General features: G+C 41.9%; 2 protein-coding genes across 3 annotated transcripts in view; one reads left to right on the top strand and one right to left on the bottom strand.

The window, feature by feature from the left end:
• Tdg (Thymine DNA glycosylase) overlaps positions 1-14,299 on the top strand; it is a 115,421-nt gene that overhangs the window by 91,418 nt on the left and 9,704 nt on the right. The gene's annotated exons all lie outside the window — the stretch shown is intronic.
• The window catches only part of Dnmt3 (DNA methyltransferase 3), a 133,091-nt gene that overhangs the window by 114,119 nt on the left and 4,673 nt on the right, over positions 1-14,299 (bottom strand). The window lies entirely within an intron of this gene.

The raw sequence follows: 14,299 nt of genomic DNA, 5'->3' as shown, positions 1-14,299 counted from the left end.
CGGGGGTGTATGGGGATGAGAGGGGTTGGTGGAAGGCGGGAGGGCGTGCGGACGCATGGTCCAGGGGCCTAAAGGCAGTAAACGTCGAAAAATCCGACCGCGTTCGGGCCGTTCGATGGCTCGGAAGAGGGTCGAAGCCGCGATCGACCATTACAACGCGCGAGTCGAGTATCGCGCGTCGTGCACCGGTGGTGCGCGCGGTGTAACGTCGAGAGACCGCACTGGGGATAGGGGTGAAACACACACGCGTATTGAGAGAGATAGAAAGAGAGAAAAAGCGAGAGAGAGAGAGAGAGAGAGAGAGAGAGAGAGAGAGAGAGAGAGAGAGAGAGAGAAAAAGCGAGAGAGAGAGAGAGAGAGAGAGAGAGAGAGAGAGAAAGCGCGAGCTAGAGGGCGAGGGAAAAAGAGAGAGACGCGGGGCTCTTTTCCGTAATTTCGGGGTGAGCCGGCAGGGTCGATTAACGGGGCCGTGATTCACCCGTTAGATCGGTAAGGAGGAAGTTCGCTCGTTCGCACGCGCGTCCGAGATCTCGCGACACTTCGATCTGTTTTCTTAATCCTCGCGACCGTAGTGGAGTACATGAGATAAGTGTTTCACTTTGTTGATCTTTGTGGTGATTTCTCGTCGCAAGCTGGAAACCTCCTTCTCCATAGTGAAAACGTTTACGACGATTTGATTCATTTTTGTGAAACTGCCCGACACAATTTTGCACACACTCAACCGAATTCATAATGCAAGGACTCGCTAAGGATGTATAATGCTTGCAAGATTCTTGGTGGAGTTGTAATCATGTGAGAAAAGTACATTTATATATTTGTTATTTATGTGTGCAAGTCCTTTAAAAATTTATGTGACGCATGCTCATTTAACAACATAGGAATCGAGTTCCGTATTTGAACTTTGAACCAGTTAAATTGGCTCCTTAGTTGAATGAGATATAATTAGAAACGTGAGGTTCGGCAAAGTTAAGCGGATACGTAATTATGAATTGCTCATTAATTCATAAATCTTCGACGCGATTTCATTCATATTTTCACTCTCGCGCTTTCTTCCTTTTTCGCGAGTTTGATCACTTCGTGTTCTTAGCATCGCTGTGATACGTTAAGCGTAAACTAGTTCCGTGGTATTCAAATTCAAATGCACTCAGCTCCATACAGGCGGATCTGTTACACGCATTTGTCCGGTTCAACACCAACGTGCAGTATTTTACAATGTGTTATAATCATGTTACCGCAATGTTACTGCAGATAACGTACGCATCGTGAAACGCCCCTATCCGTGGATATAATATTATCTATTTGTAATATGCAGGATGTCTCAGAACCATCATATTTTCTCTCGTTAATTATAGCTGTTACGAACACACTGAATTTTTTTGTTTGGTGGTGAAAATGTGAGAAGCTCGTTGCATTAAATATGTCGTTAATTAACTTTGACGAATTTAATTTAAAATTCGCTTAAAGCTAAATAAAAAAATAAGATTTTTGTTACCGTAATTGAAAATAAACACTTCCTACTTTGCAATGTAAAATAATCCTTCCTTACTTAGATCTTCTTCGAAAGACAATTTGCCTCTAATTCTAAACTGCACAAACTGCGGCTAAAAACAGAGACATTTCGTGGGTACCTTTATATGCAAACAAAGTACACAACGTCAAGACTCTATGCATATACTTGAAACTTCCTTTTCGACGATTTAAAATTCGACGTCTTCGTTCGCCTAGGAATTGTAAAGTGAATTATAGAGATGCTGACGTAACTGCCTCGCGGGCATATAAATTTAAAGGATTCCGATTAAGATTTTGTCCTCGCACCCGGAATCGTACATATTTGATTGAATGTAACCCGCGAAAGACGTCCCGACAAAGTTTCGAACTTCCCTCCCGCGAACTCGGAGAACATCTGAAAACGGGTTAAGGGTCGGAAGTTTCGCGCCGCCGCTTGCCGCGCGCGCAGTTTATATCCCCCGGAATGTTGAGGGAAAAAGTTTCTCCCGGCAAGAGGACGCAACTGGTTCGAAGATTTCCCCGCCGGCGATGACTCGATTTCACGAAATTGCCAAACGCATCGCGACGCCGACGCGCGACGCCTCGCCTGATTATCATCCCGGAGAGCTTTCTTCGCTGATTGCGGCACCCCGTAATTTAGGATCTTGCCTAAACTGTTCAAACTGTAGCATTCAATTAGAAAGTATCACGCACCATTTTCTCATGGTCATGAAAGGAAGCGGATAAACAACTAATTGCCGAAATTGCTTTAGCGGAAATGAATAAAAAGTTAATTCTATTTCAAAAAGAAAAAGACAATGAATAAGAAATTTAAAAATTATTATTGATGAATAAATAATATTATTATCGTTTCAAATATTAATATAATATATATGATATATAGAATAGATGTAATGCAAAAAGTGCGAGAAACAAAGATGATTTAATCTGTCTCTCTCAAAACGCTCGGCAGCTATATATTATGTGCATCATTTTGACTGTAATATCAAAATATTGTACAAGCATATTTTATTTAAAGTACCTACATTTTCTAGACGTTGTTTCTCGTTCGGTCTGCAATGCTGAATCATGACACTTGCGAGGTCGTATCCAAGATTGCGCCCGAAGGCGAGTCGGCGGGACGAGGAGAGAGACTTTTTCCTCTCGCAATCGATTGTACGACCCAATCTACGCGGTGATTTTTTCGCACGATGCAAAATATGCGCAACGAGCGTAGTTTTGTGGATATCTCATCTTTGCAAATATTTCCGATGTATTGTTGATTTTTCTACGCGAGCCCATGTTCGTTTATCTCTGTACGATTTACGAAAAAAAAAGAAAAGGGGGGAAAAAAAATCTCGATGGAAAACCGAACGAGACGCGTTCCGGAAGATTTCGCTTTTATCGCGCGCAAATATTTCTTCGCCAGTGACGGACGTCGAACGCACACGCGACGTGCAGTGTATTCGGTCGATGACCCACTTCGCGCGCGAAGTTACTCGGACGGTACCAAAATTGGACTTGATTGATCGACTTTATTATTTAGCCCTGTCAACCGCATTCTGTAGCTGGAATTTAAATCACGCTAAAATCGGAGGCGGCGGCGCTCCGTCATCCGTCCGTTATTATATAACTATCTTAATTTACAGTGGACAAAGAAAGCTCGAGTAAATTCAAGGAAATCAATTACTCAGAACTCGTTTGTTGGCCACGAGCTACTAACTTAAAAATAATATATTTAAAAATTTCAAAAATAATTCAGCACATAAATAGATTTTAATATTGACACTATATTACAAACGTCAGTTACAATTACATCAATTTGATAAAGCAGAATATATAAAACGACGCACTTCTAGACAAATAATGATATATATATATAAATAATATATTATATTTGTAGAAAGTAATTATTTTTCCCCTCTCAAAATTTATAATTTCTCTAAAAATCATTTGTTGATACATTCGTATCATTGAAAATATCGCACTTTCATCTGTGTTTAACACCTCACGAAAGCGACACTATCGTCTGTTATTATAAAACACGTCCCTACAATAAAACTTTGATCTGATAATTGTCTGTAGTTTAGCGAGTTCTTATCGCAGCGTTAAACTTTTCGACAAGTCGCTACCGAACAGGTTCAAAGAGGAAAGGTGTAATACGAGCGGTTTCGCAACGAGTCGCGGTTCAATTTCGCTGGTCGACGCCTCTCGAAAGTCCGCGGATAGGAGGGAAAACTTTTTCTCGGCCAAAGGCGCCCGTTGTCGATCGGGAGAGACGGCGGCGATGGGGGCTGCTCGCGACACGGCACAGCACTCGGGGGCACTCGGTCGGCGACCCAGTTCGCCGTCGGCGGTGTCGTGAAAGAGGGAATATGAGAGAGAGAGAGAGGCGGTTTTTCGAACGGCGCGCGAAAGTTGAACGTGACCGGCGAAACTTTTCGTGGTCGTGCCAAGCCGAGTCTCCGCGACGCCGGGCGACACGATGCGACGCGAGGCGACGCGACGCAGCCTCGTACACAAACGCGCACCATCGGTTCCGGACCGACCACCCTCGCCCTCGACGACGACCTCGACCCCCGACAGGTCCAACTTGTTGTAAGAGACCCTCGGAGAGTTGGCCGTACGCCGCGTCGTCGCGACCGACCTAACGAGGATAACTAGTTGGTGTTACCGAGAGAAATATCGGTTGTGTGCGAATCATCCGCGACAGCTGGGCGAAATCGCAGGTACTCTTCATGGACGAAATGGTCCTTATCTCAAAGACCTGAAGATGATGAAATTATTTTGTACTCTCGTTCTACAATTGAACTGACACAGATAAATTTGTAATAAAATTAAAATATATCCTTTTTCACGTGAATATACGGTGATGATAAATATATAGATCCGAAAATGTCTCTTTCAAAGGATAATTTTTAAAATATCCTTGTCATAGATTATAATTTTACATGCCACAATATTTTTGATACGCGGAAATAATGCAAAAGTTTTATATTTTCACAGAAAATACGTCGTAATACATCGCGAATGATTGAATCAAATATGTATTTAATAAAGCGTTGAAATGAATGTGATAAATAATGGCTAATTGCAATTTGCAAATTTTAAAATTTATATCAAATCTATAATCTACAAAGCATGAGAGCGTAATATATTACGAATACGAATATTATCTCTAGAAGCGAATTGCTCGTGTAACACGCGCACGCGCGTGAACAATAAATCTAAGGAAAATTGTGAGCGTTTAAACGCGCAAGATACGCAGAGTTATATTCCTCTCGACAACCGTTATCAATGTTTCACGAGTCGTACGCATCATAGCGTTAGAACAATGTATGCGTGTATATGCTCTTTCAAATCATATTTTTATTCCTTTTTCACAAGGACGTTTCCAAATAAAAGTTCCGCGTCGAATTCGCGGCCATATCAATTCGGGAGCGTTTTCACACAAATATAAAACATTTTACTTTTTTATCGCTTTCGACCGACCCCCCAGATTGTCGTGTGGTTATTTTATAACCGCCGTGTATATACACGTGCGGCAATCCTTTACTCGCGCGGCCGTCGCGCCGGTTCGATAGTTCACGGCACTCGGTCGAAGTTTTCTATCGGAGAAACTTTTTTCCCAGAGAGAGAAGAGCGTTCTTAAGGGGTCATGACATCGCTCGGAGCTTTCGCACCGAGATTATCCTCCCCGCCGCCTATCGATAATCGATTATGCGAGCCGATGGTCGCACGTGAGAACCTCAAGGCTGATGTTATACGTGAAGTACAACGGGAAACACAAACTGCTTTCGCTCCGTTGTTGTTGTTGTTGTTGTTGTTGTTGTTGTTGTTTTGGAGTGATGTTAGATAATAACGACCCACATAACTGACGCAACTTTTCTAATATCTTATTTCAGTTTTCTTCTCCTGAATGATTCGATTTTATTTCATCGTTGGAGGATAGAGGGAGAGAGAGAGAGAGAGAGAGAGGGAAGGAAAAAGTTGAGGAAAAATCGATTGCACAATTACATTTTTTCATGTGTAATGCGACGTAAGACGCAAAAAAATATTAAGTTCAGAATAGAGAAATTTCTTACTCATATCAATTACATGTTCAATTCAAGATCCATGAATCTTAATATTTCACACATATCTCTTCTCGCGGTTTATCCGCGAGATGTATTATGAGAAAGATTTTAGCACGTTCTGCGAATATCCGCTTCGTATCCTGTCGCAATCGTAATGAAATCTCGCGGATAATCTAATTCCGTATCATACGTTTATGTGGTCGAATCGAATTAAGGCGTAATGTTGGATTTCACAGGAGATAATTATAGCCTACGCGGATCAATTTTTATTAGTTTCGGTGAACGAGTTTAGTGATGAAGCGTTACGTTACTCCGCTCAAGTAAAAACCGTTCGAAAGATCGGTTCGCGATAAGCGAGTTTTTTCGTTATTTATATTTTCGCCCCCACGATATGTAATTAACAGATCGCGAGTTAATTAAGAGAATTCCACGCCGAAGGAAAAGAAAGTGCATTCGTTTCGGGACGTTCGATACATCGATAAGAGCCGAAGTTTCTAATCGATAAGTCACGTTCCACTTGCGCGAGCGTATCGAGACGCTTCGGTAATTTCAATTTTCCCAGGCGCGATGATAAATCTCGCCGACGCGTAATTGCCGCGGGCGGCATAAAACGATACGCCGTCGGTAAATTAAATCGTAAGTGGAAAGTAGTTAAGGTCCTCCATTCGTCGCGCGCGGCACAGCCACAGACAGTGGATGAAGTGATTATTGTCGGAATGCGGTCAGGCGAGTACGGAGAATGAGTACTCACGGGTACACTTCGTTTCCCGTGTTTTCTTTCTCTGCGATTCGGGTAATTTATCGTCGTAACTGCAAAGAGAGAAGAGCAAACCGCCCGGTGCCCGGTGCCCGGTGCCCGCGCGCATCAGGTATATACCGTACATAATCCCGCTAAACGAAAGGAAACGTAAGCAAACCGACGTCGAGCGGTCCATTGAGAATTTATAGGTGGATTTATTAGTCATTATCGTGACCACCCAGACCGGTTGAACGCGACTATTGGCACGAGTATGCGAGAGATAATAATTAGAAGGTATAACACATTGAAATTAATTGCGACACGCGATAAAGTCTAATATTGATTATAAAATAGTTGGTGATACAATCGTGACTACTTACCTGTTATCGCATCAATTTTTATGTCGTACGTACATACTTTAATCTTGATATATACGTAGATCTAGGCAGGATTGGGAAAGTTACTTTTTAAATTACTTTATAAGTTACTTATAAGTTACTTTTTCGATTACCTTATATGCCTTTGTTATCAAAATTAATTAGAAAAAGTAATACGAAATTGGAGCAAATGAGATAAAATATAATATAAAAAATAAAATACCCAAACTTATTGTACTCAATTTCTATAACAAAAAGTAACTTGAAAAGTAACTTTCCCAATCTATGCTTTCCGAATCTATGCTATTTAAAACTGTGTGCCATTGAGAAACTAATATTCCAAATAGAAACCTGTGTATTATCAGTATCAAATACGGAAATAATTTGTACCACTTATATTAATATTAACCTCAATATATGATTAAAAATTAAATACTGCTTTTACGTAGGCGAAAGTGAAGACTTTGATATGAATTCTTTTTTATATCAGCTAAATATGAAAATTGACATAATAATCTGAATCTCTAAATGGGAAGAAGGATACAAATAGTAATGACATTCTACGAAATTGTTATGTCTCTCACATAGATGAAAGAAATAAATAGTATTAAAAAATAATATTTGAATCAAAGAAATCGCCCTTATATATAAGGACTAGATGCATCAAGGAGTTAATATGATACCCAAAGGACGACGTCGCGATATTCTACTCGGGACACTCGTACTTCGCTCGAGAATTGCGGCTGGTTATTGCTTCGAGGGCCATCACTAGACGCAAGACCGTCCTTTGGCGGTCGGTTGCCGTAGGTGGCAACGAAGGAGGTGGCGAAGAAGGAGGTGGTGTAGATTGAGGCAACACGGTAGTGTAGTGGTAACTATAATGAGTAGTGGTTGTATGAGTGAGGCGAAGAGAGAGAGAGAGAGAGAGAGGGTGAGAGAAATGAAGGCAAGGGAGCGCAAGGGTGAGGAGCTGGGTCGAGCAAGGGCGAGATGGGCGAAGGGTGCCACGTTGGATGGCGAAGAGAGAGAAGGGTCGGGGGAGCGAGAAGGGCGAGTGTGGGAAAACGTGTAGCCTCAGCCTCCACCCTTTTCCACCCACCGACCACCCTGTCGCTGCTGCTCGGTCCAAGAGGGGCAAAAGAGGAGGAGGAGGAGGAGGAGGCGGTAGAGGGCGAACAGGGAGGACAGGGGTTGGATAGGGGGTGGCGAGCAGGAGGAAAAAGGGAACTCTGGGGCTGCCGAGGGGAGCACGACGAAGGGAGAGGGTTGTCGCACGCCTATCCGCTCGATAGCAGCTTACAGTCCGTACACGTTCACTACCTCCCTAGAATTTAGTGCCCTCTGTCTCTTTTTCCTTACTTCTTTCAAAATTTCCTCGAAAAAGACACGTCGGTGACTAGGCGAATGCATACAATGTTGAGATTTCGTCCGGTCGTCGTACGAAATTATTTCCCGGCTTACGGAGCGTCTTTCTTTCTCTCGGGCGTGATTGAACACCATCCACTCGGAGGGTGTCTGTTAAAAATATGAGACCTAGGACTTTCTTTGTCATCGCTTTTTTTTTGCTTACTTAATTAAGTTAACTTAATTTCTCACAGTGTTATTTTGTATCCCACAATATACGTGAATTTAAAAAAGAATGTATTAAGATTGTTGTTGACTATACAAATCAAAATTACTTAATTTAGTTCCATTTGTCATAATTGTCACGTTTCAGAATTCAATTTTCAGAATTCAATAGAAAAACAAATGGCAATGAGGAAAATATAATATTAGGTAGACTAGTAGGTTAGGGTCGAAGGGTCAGAAGAAAAGAGCGTCTAAAGAGAAAGTACTATGTTGGCTATCGGATGACGATTATACAGGGAACGCCTGTTTCTTACCTTTGGCGCCTTTGTGAAACTATATCCTGCTGTGTCTCGGATAACAGAGACGTCGGTGGAATTACTGCCGAGAGACACAGGCAGCCCTAGGCGCGAAAGCCTGAAGATCTCCCGCTTGAATCGCCCCGGAAGGACATTTCTCCCTATTATCTCATTTTAACAGCCGGACGGTGGCGCCGTATCGGATGAGGAAAAAGTCTCGCTTCAAAGTCGCACGCGAGCGACCGAATTCGCTTTAAACGCGCCAACCCCTCGGCGCGTTTTAATTAAAAAAATATCCTCGGCCTTGCGCGAGCACAAAAGCTGAAATTACTCGAGAAACGGGCGACGACACTCGAGCTAGAGAAAGAAAGAAAGAGAAAGAAAGAAAAAGCATCCGACGTCTTGAGACTTTCGCGCGTCCCTTTTAACTCCCCCTCATCCCCGACACGCAGCAGGCGACGTGGGAAAAAGAGAGCAACGTCAGAACTTGCTCTCGACCGTTTCCTAGGTCGCCGCCGACGGGTCTTCGTCCTGGAAAACCCTGAAAATTGATTTTCCAGGCGCGGTCTCCCGCGTTACCCACGCACAGGTCTCTCTCGGTTGCATCGATTTTCACCTGGCTTCCCCCTGTCCGCTACCCTCTTCTCTCTCTCTCTCTCGCTCTATCCATCGTATATCCCTTCTCTTTCTCTCCTACCGCTACCTCGTTGCTCGGCATCGCCACCGACTCAAACCAAGCGTTCATTCAGAATCCGAGAGGAAAAAAAGGAGCGAAATCTAGGTCAATGGAGGTTTGAGAAATTTGCGATAGTCGCCCCCGCCGTTTCGTTGCGGCTCGCCGTTCGTCCGAGAGACAAGCGAGGAATATCGTCCGTGTCGATTTCACGCTGTTTCAAACGCGAATATACTCGTCGATCGAGAAATTCGCGCATTTGATAAAGCGCGAAACTAACAATGCTCGTTGGAGTTCACCAACGACGATTAAGATGTCCAAAGTGAAATAGATTTATTCCTACAAACGAATCGCTACCGAACCGTTTGCGTATTTACGACGTAGGGTAAAATATAACAGCTCGACTTCGCAGACGCACTATTTCTAATTATTTCGCGTAATGAACATCTAGCGAAAACCATTACCTTATCTGACAAAGAGACTCGGAAGAAACGATGGAAGGGATGACGGAAGTGTCGAGGGAAAAGTCGCGATAATTTATTTTACCGCTGTTACAAAAATCTTACTTGACTACGAGCGATCCGCGCAACGAGTTAACAGCCATTTAGATAATAAACCGTACATTTCGCGCTATAAATGATAGCCGAAATCCCCGCGGTTCCCTCGCGCATCGTTACCGTTGTCTGTGGAAACGAAGGAGGGAAGAAGGTCGAGTCTCCGCGCATTAGAAAAATATCAAGGGCAATATTTCTTCCCCAAGAGTGTTGTTCGTCGCGCCTTTCGTAACCGAGAACGAGACCTCTGGAGAAAGAAGTAGGAACGGGTGGAAAGAAAAATGCGAAAAGTAAGATCCTGTTGCGTTCTCTCTGATGTCCGGAATTCTATAATGCAAAGTTAAGGAGAACATACTGCGATGGCCTTCAAGTCCGAAAGTTCGGAAAGTTAACACAATTCGGAGGTCCGGAGTTTTGACTGTTTCGTCGCAACATAATGAAACTTGAGAAATCACGCTGAGAAATACTTGTTGCAGACATCTTTGGAAGTCCATTTAGTCTACGACGTGACGATTTAACGTCTACTGTTTGGAAGAAACTAATTGAAAACTATAAATTTCTCTTTCTTCTCAAAGAAAACTATTTTTTTTTTCCGGCTGTCGCATAAAAGATGTATTTCAGATAGTTATATCGTACATGATAACTAGAGATATACAAATTTATAGAGAGAGCGCTGAGATTTATGGAGAACTGCAGCTAATATTTCCTATAACTGTCAGCGAATATCAGTAACGTGATTAATTTGTGATACTAAACGAGATCATACTGAAATTAATTATTCGGATATTTTCGGTTTGTAGATTGGAAATATTATCTTCAGATTTCACATATTGCACATCGATTATGTATCAAGTTGCACGCGGTTCAGAGATATCCATTAATAAAAATATACTACAGTAAAAATATATATACGTAAATTATTTGCGGAAACAATGGTTCCATATTACAGAAAAATATTTGCATTGATGTTAATATTTATGACGTATACATTTCGGTATTTTATTTCTACTTTTAACGGCATTATCAGATGTTTTAAAAATTTATATTCTTTACATATTTTTTTCATACTGAAAAAAAATTAAATCCCTGAAACCAATACCCGGTATTACCAATTCTGATATCACCCCAGCCGTATTAACAGATTATATATAGTAGCAAAAATTTTCAAAAACAGCAACAGTTTCGCGATAACGTTTGAATGACGGAAATTATTTCAATTCATAGAGACGTAATTCACTAAAGAATACCCGCGATGGAAGTTCTTAGCTATTTTTTCTCGCTCGGAGAATCCTCGAATTTCTCATAAATTACCATAATTTCCCGACTCTAAAAAAATAAAAGACTCGCGTCTGGGTTCGCGTAGAACTCCATCCCGATTACGTCCATATCAGAGACGAGTCATAATTTACGGACGACCCGCGACGCGGGAACGAGTGCATTTGCTTTTCATCGACGTACAGAGGGGGAGGGGGAAACACACTTTTCACACCCTCGCTCGAAACACCATAAAGCGTGGTTAGGCGGGAAGGTCGAGCGAAGTCAAGTTGGGTTAGGTTAGCGTCGTGAATGACGGAGGAGGGTCGCGTTTCGCCCCGATAAAGTTTGTTCGATCGGCCGTTAGTCTCCTTCTTATGGCCCCTTTGCCGTGACAAGCTTTAAACTACGTTCATACGAAAGTTCACGAACGTCGCTCGCCCAATAACCCGAGCATTTTGCACAAAAAAGAAAGGAAGGAAAAAAAAAGAAAAAAAAACAAACGCGCGAATTCTCAAAGAGAAAGATGAGATGTGTGGATAATAAGACGTAAAAATTGAGATGACAAAAAACTTTCTTACAAAAATACACCTCCCTCAGAACAATTGGATTTGACGCGCGTCCGTTGGCCCTTTAAATTCTCCTTTACCTACATCTTAAATTTATGCTAATTATGCATAAACGTATTATTCTCGAAAAGACTTGACTCGGGTCACGACTCCACAATGTGGAGCCGGCATTACACACACGTGCGGTTCGTGTCTTTTCCCGTGGACTTGGAGGTCGGGCACGTTGTGCCGGAAAGCGTGCAACGGCCGCGGACGAGCGTTTAACTTTGTTCCGAAGTTCTCCAAGGTCGTGCCGGCGCGGCGCGCCCGTTGTAGGTCGGTGCCACTGGAGTAAAGCAGCGAGAGAGAATTTCCCGAGGCCGCGTCATAAATCTCTATCTGCTGCCTGGGGGTAAATGTTCGCGGAATAGACTTTGGCGACGATTGTAATTTCGCGCCACCGGGATGTTGTCTCATCCCCACGTGTATGCGAACACGTGTGAGTGTCCGTGTACCTGTACCGCCGAGAGCGCGCGAAAGATTTATTTGGCTCCGCGCTTTCTTTTCTCTCGCGTGAACGAGGAGGTGCAACGTTTATTGCTTCGGCGGTTGTGGCTTTCGGTAAATAAATTTATTATCAATGTGACGTAAACGCGGAAGAATATTTTAATTTATGAACCTTTTTATTAAGTCTTCTTTTAAAGTCTCCTTTTAAACAGCCATATATAATAACTGTAGAAAACTTTTTATTTTAGACCGATGTAAAAAAAAGAAAATTTCTTTGCGATGGTTTTTTAATATCCCATGTAGGATCGCCAGCAATTGCAACGGAACCAACTTAGCCTACTATCAACTGACGGCCAAGGTTCTGTCAAATGATTGGGCTAAAATGACTGGGCCAGTACCATTTACCAGTACTGGGCCGAATTTTTAATCGCACATTTTTATTTAGACATTAGTATGTAGAAAAGATATTCATCTACACAAAGTATTAATCTGCAGGAAATATTCTCTTACATGAATTTTCATCTTTGCATATATTTTAGTGTTATCATAGGATTAAGATATAACCTCGAAAGTGTGATTATAATACACGATTAGCAAGACGGTCAATTCTGCGACAAAGTGTGACGCAGAAAGGGATTAACGAAGTGAGACTTCAACGCGTAAATAATTCACTCGTATAGTCGGCAAATCAACCTCCACAAACGACAAGCTATTATTTCTAGTTGCAGTCGGACGTGACGCAAGGCGAACTCATAATCCAATTTTATGTGGCAAAGTAGAAAAAATCGATCGACCCATACCTGACCTAAACTCTGCGTTTAATCCTTTTCCATCGGTTCTATAGCTTGATCCGCCGACAAAGTATTATTTGACCGTTAAATTGTTGCGATAACGCAGTATACAGTTTCGCGGAAATGTCAAAAACAAAAACTCCCTGGGGGATTACTTGACAACGAGCACTTAGCTGCTCATTCGTACGGCCGTAAAAACGACCGTTTGAACTTTTCGCACGCACTGCCGATCTGCATAACCGCGGGAAAACCGGCGCGAATACCTTTTATACGTTACGTTAAGCGCCGTGTTTGCTTTTCGCGATACGAAATAAACGATCGCGCGCGTTTACCAAGCATTCATACGTCAATATTTAGAACGAATTGTCGTTCGTACGATTTACCGCTGTTTGTACGCTATTTATACGCGCTATTTATTATTTATACAATGGAAATTTGCGATTCGCGGCGCTAATTGACGCTCGTCGCTGTTGCAACATTCAAGCGGTCAACCGCTAATCGTTTGTACATCTTGCACGAAATGAATTTATATATCTTCATGAAATAGTTCTCTCTCTCTCTCTCTCTCTCTCACTTTCCGCATTTATTCTATATCCGCAATAAATCGAAATTAAAATAAGTGATCTTACAATATCCTAAAATAGAGTCACCCAGTTTTGCCGTATAATAATAGTAAATTAATAATGGAATACCAATAATTTCATCAATACTTCGCGAATGATTAAAACTGCTATCTTGTAGAATTAATTCGATAATTGAATGAATCATTTAAGAAAACTGGACGACGAAGAAAATTAAGCTTTTGAATTGTCGCTTCGATTAAAATACTTCCAGTAAGTTGAAATTAGGAAAAAAATAAGGTGAAACGGATTAAAATATGTCTCAAGTGTGTAATAAACTTTAATGATGAAATTCACGACGATGATTTTAGTATAATCCGGGCAAAACGATACCAGCGCGGTACCATCGACAATGGAAACAACAATGGTTGTCATTTCTATTACAATAGACACGCTGCGCGCTTCTGTTCTAACAATTCCATTATCTCCGCGCGAAAGCCTCCGCCAGGGCGAGGCTTTATTATGCCTATCAGAAAATTTAGATCGTTTATTTAATGGGATATAAATAGTCGAGCGCGGCCTATTAACAAAATACGGAGTATTTCGCGCGGAACAATAGCTTTGCGAAGTCATTTGGCCGTTCATGCGACGACTGCAATTATACGTTTCGTTATAATGGCGCCACAAGTAAGCAATTTAATGCTTAACGTTATGCAATTAAAATTAAAAATGGATCACATAATATCACGGACGTCGATTTCATTAAAATTTTTAAAAGCCGCCCATGCGTTTCGGCGACGCGTTTCAACGATGTAACATGCTCCATTGTACACGATAATAATTTCATCCTTTTTTTTTTTTTTTTTT

The sequence above is a fragment of the Trachymyrmex cornetzi genome, unplaced genomic scaffold, assembly GCF_001594075.2.
Source record: "Trachymyrmex cornetzi isolate Tcor2-1 unplaced genomic scaffold, Tcor1.1 scaffold47, whole genome shotgun sequence".
In the NCBI taxonomy this organism is placed as follows: domain Eukaryota; kingdom Metazoa; phylum Arthropoda; class Insecta; order Hymenoptera; family Formicidae; genus Trachymyrmex; species Trachymyrmex cornetzi.
The sequence above is the reverse complement of the archived record's forward strand: the minus strand, read 5'-3'. Positions and strand labels throughout refer to the sequence as shown.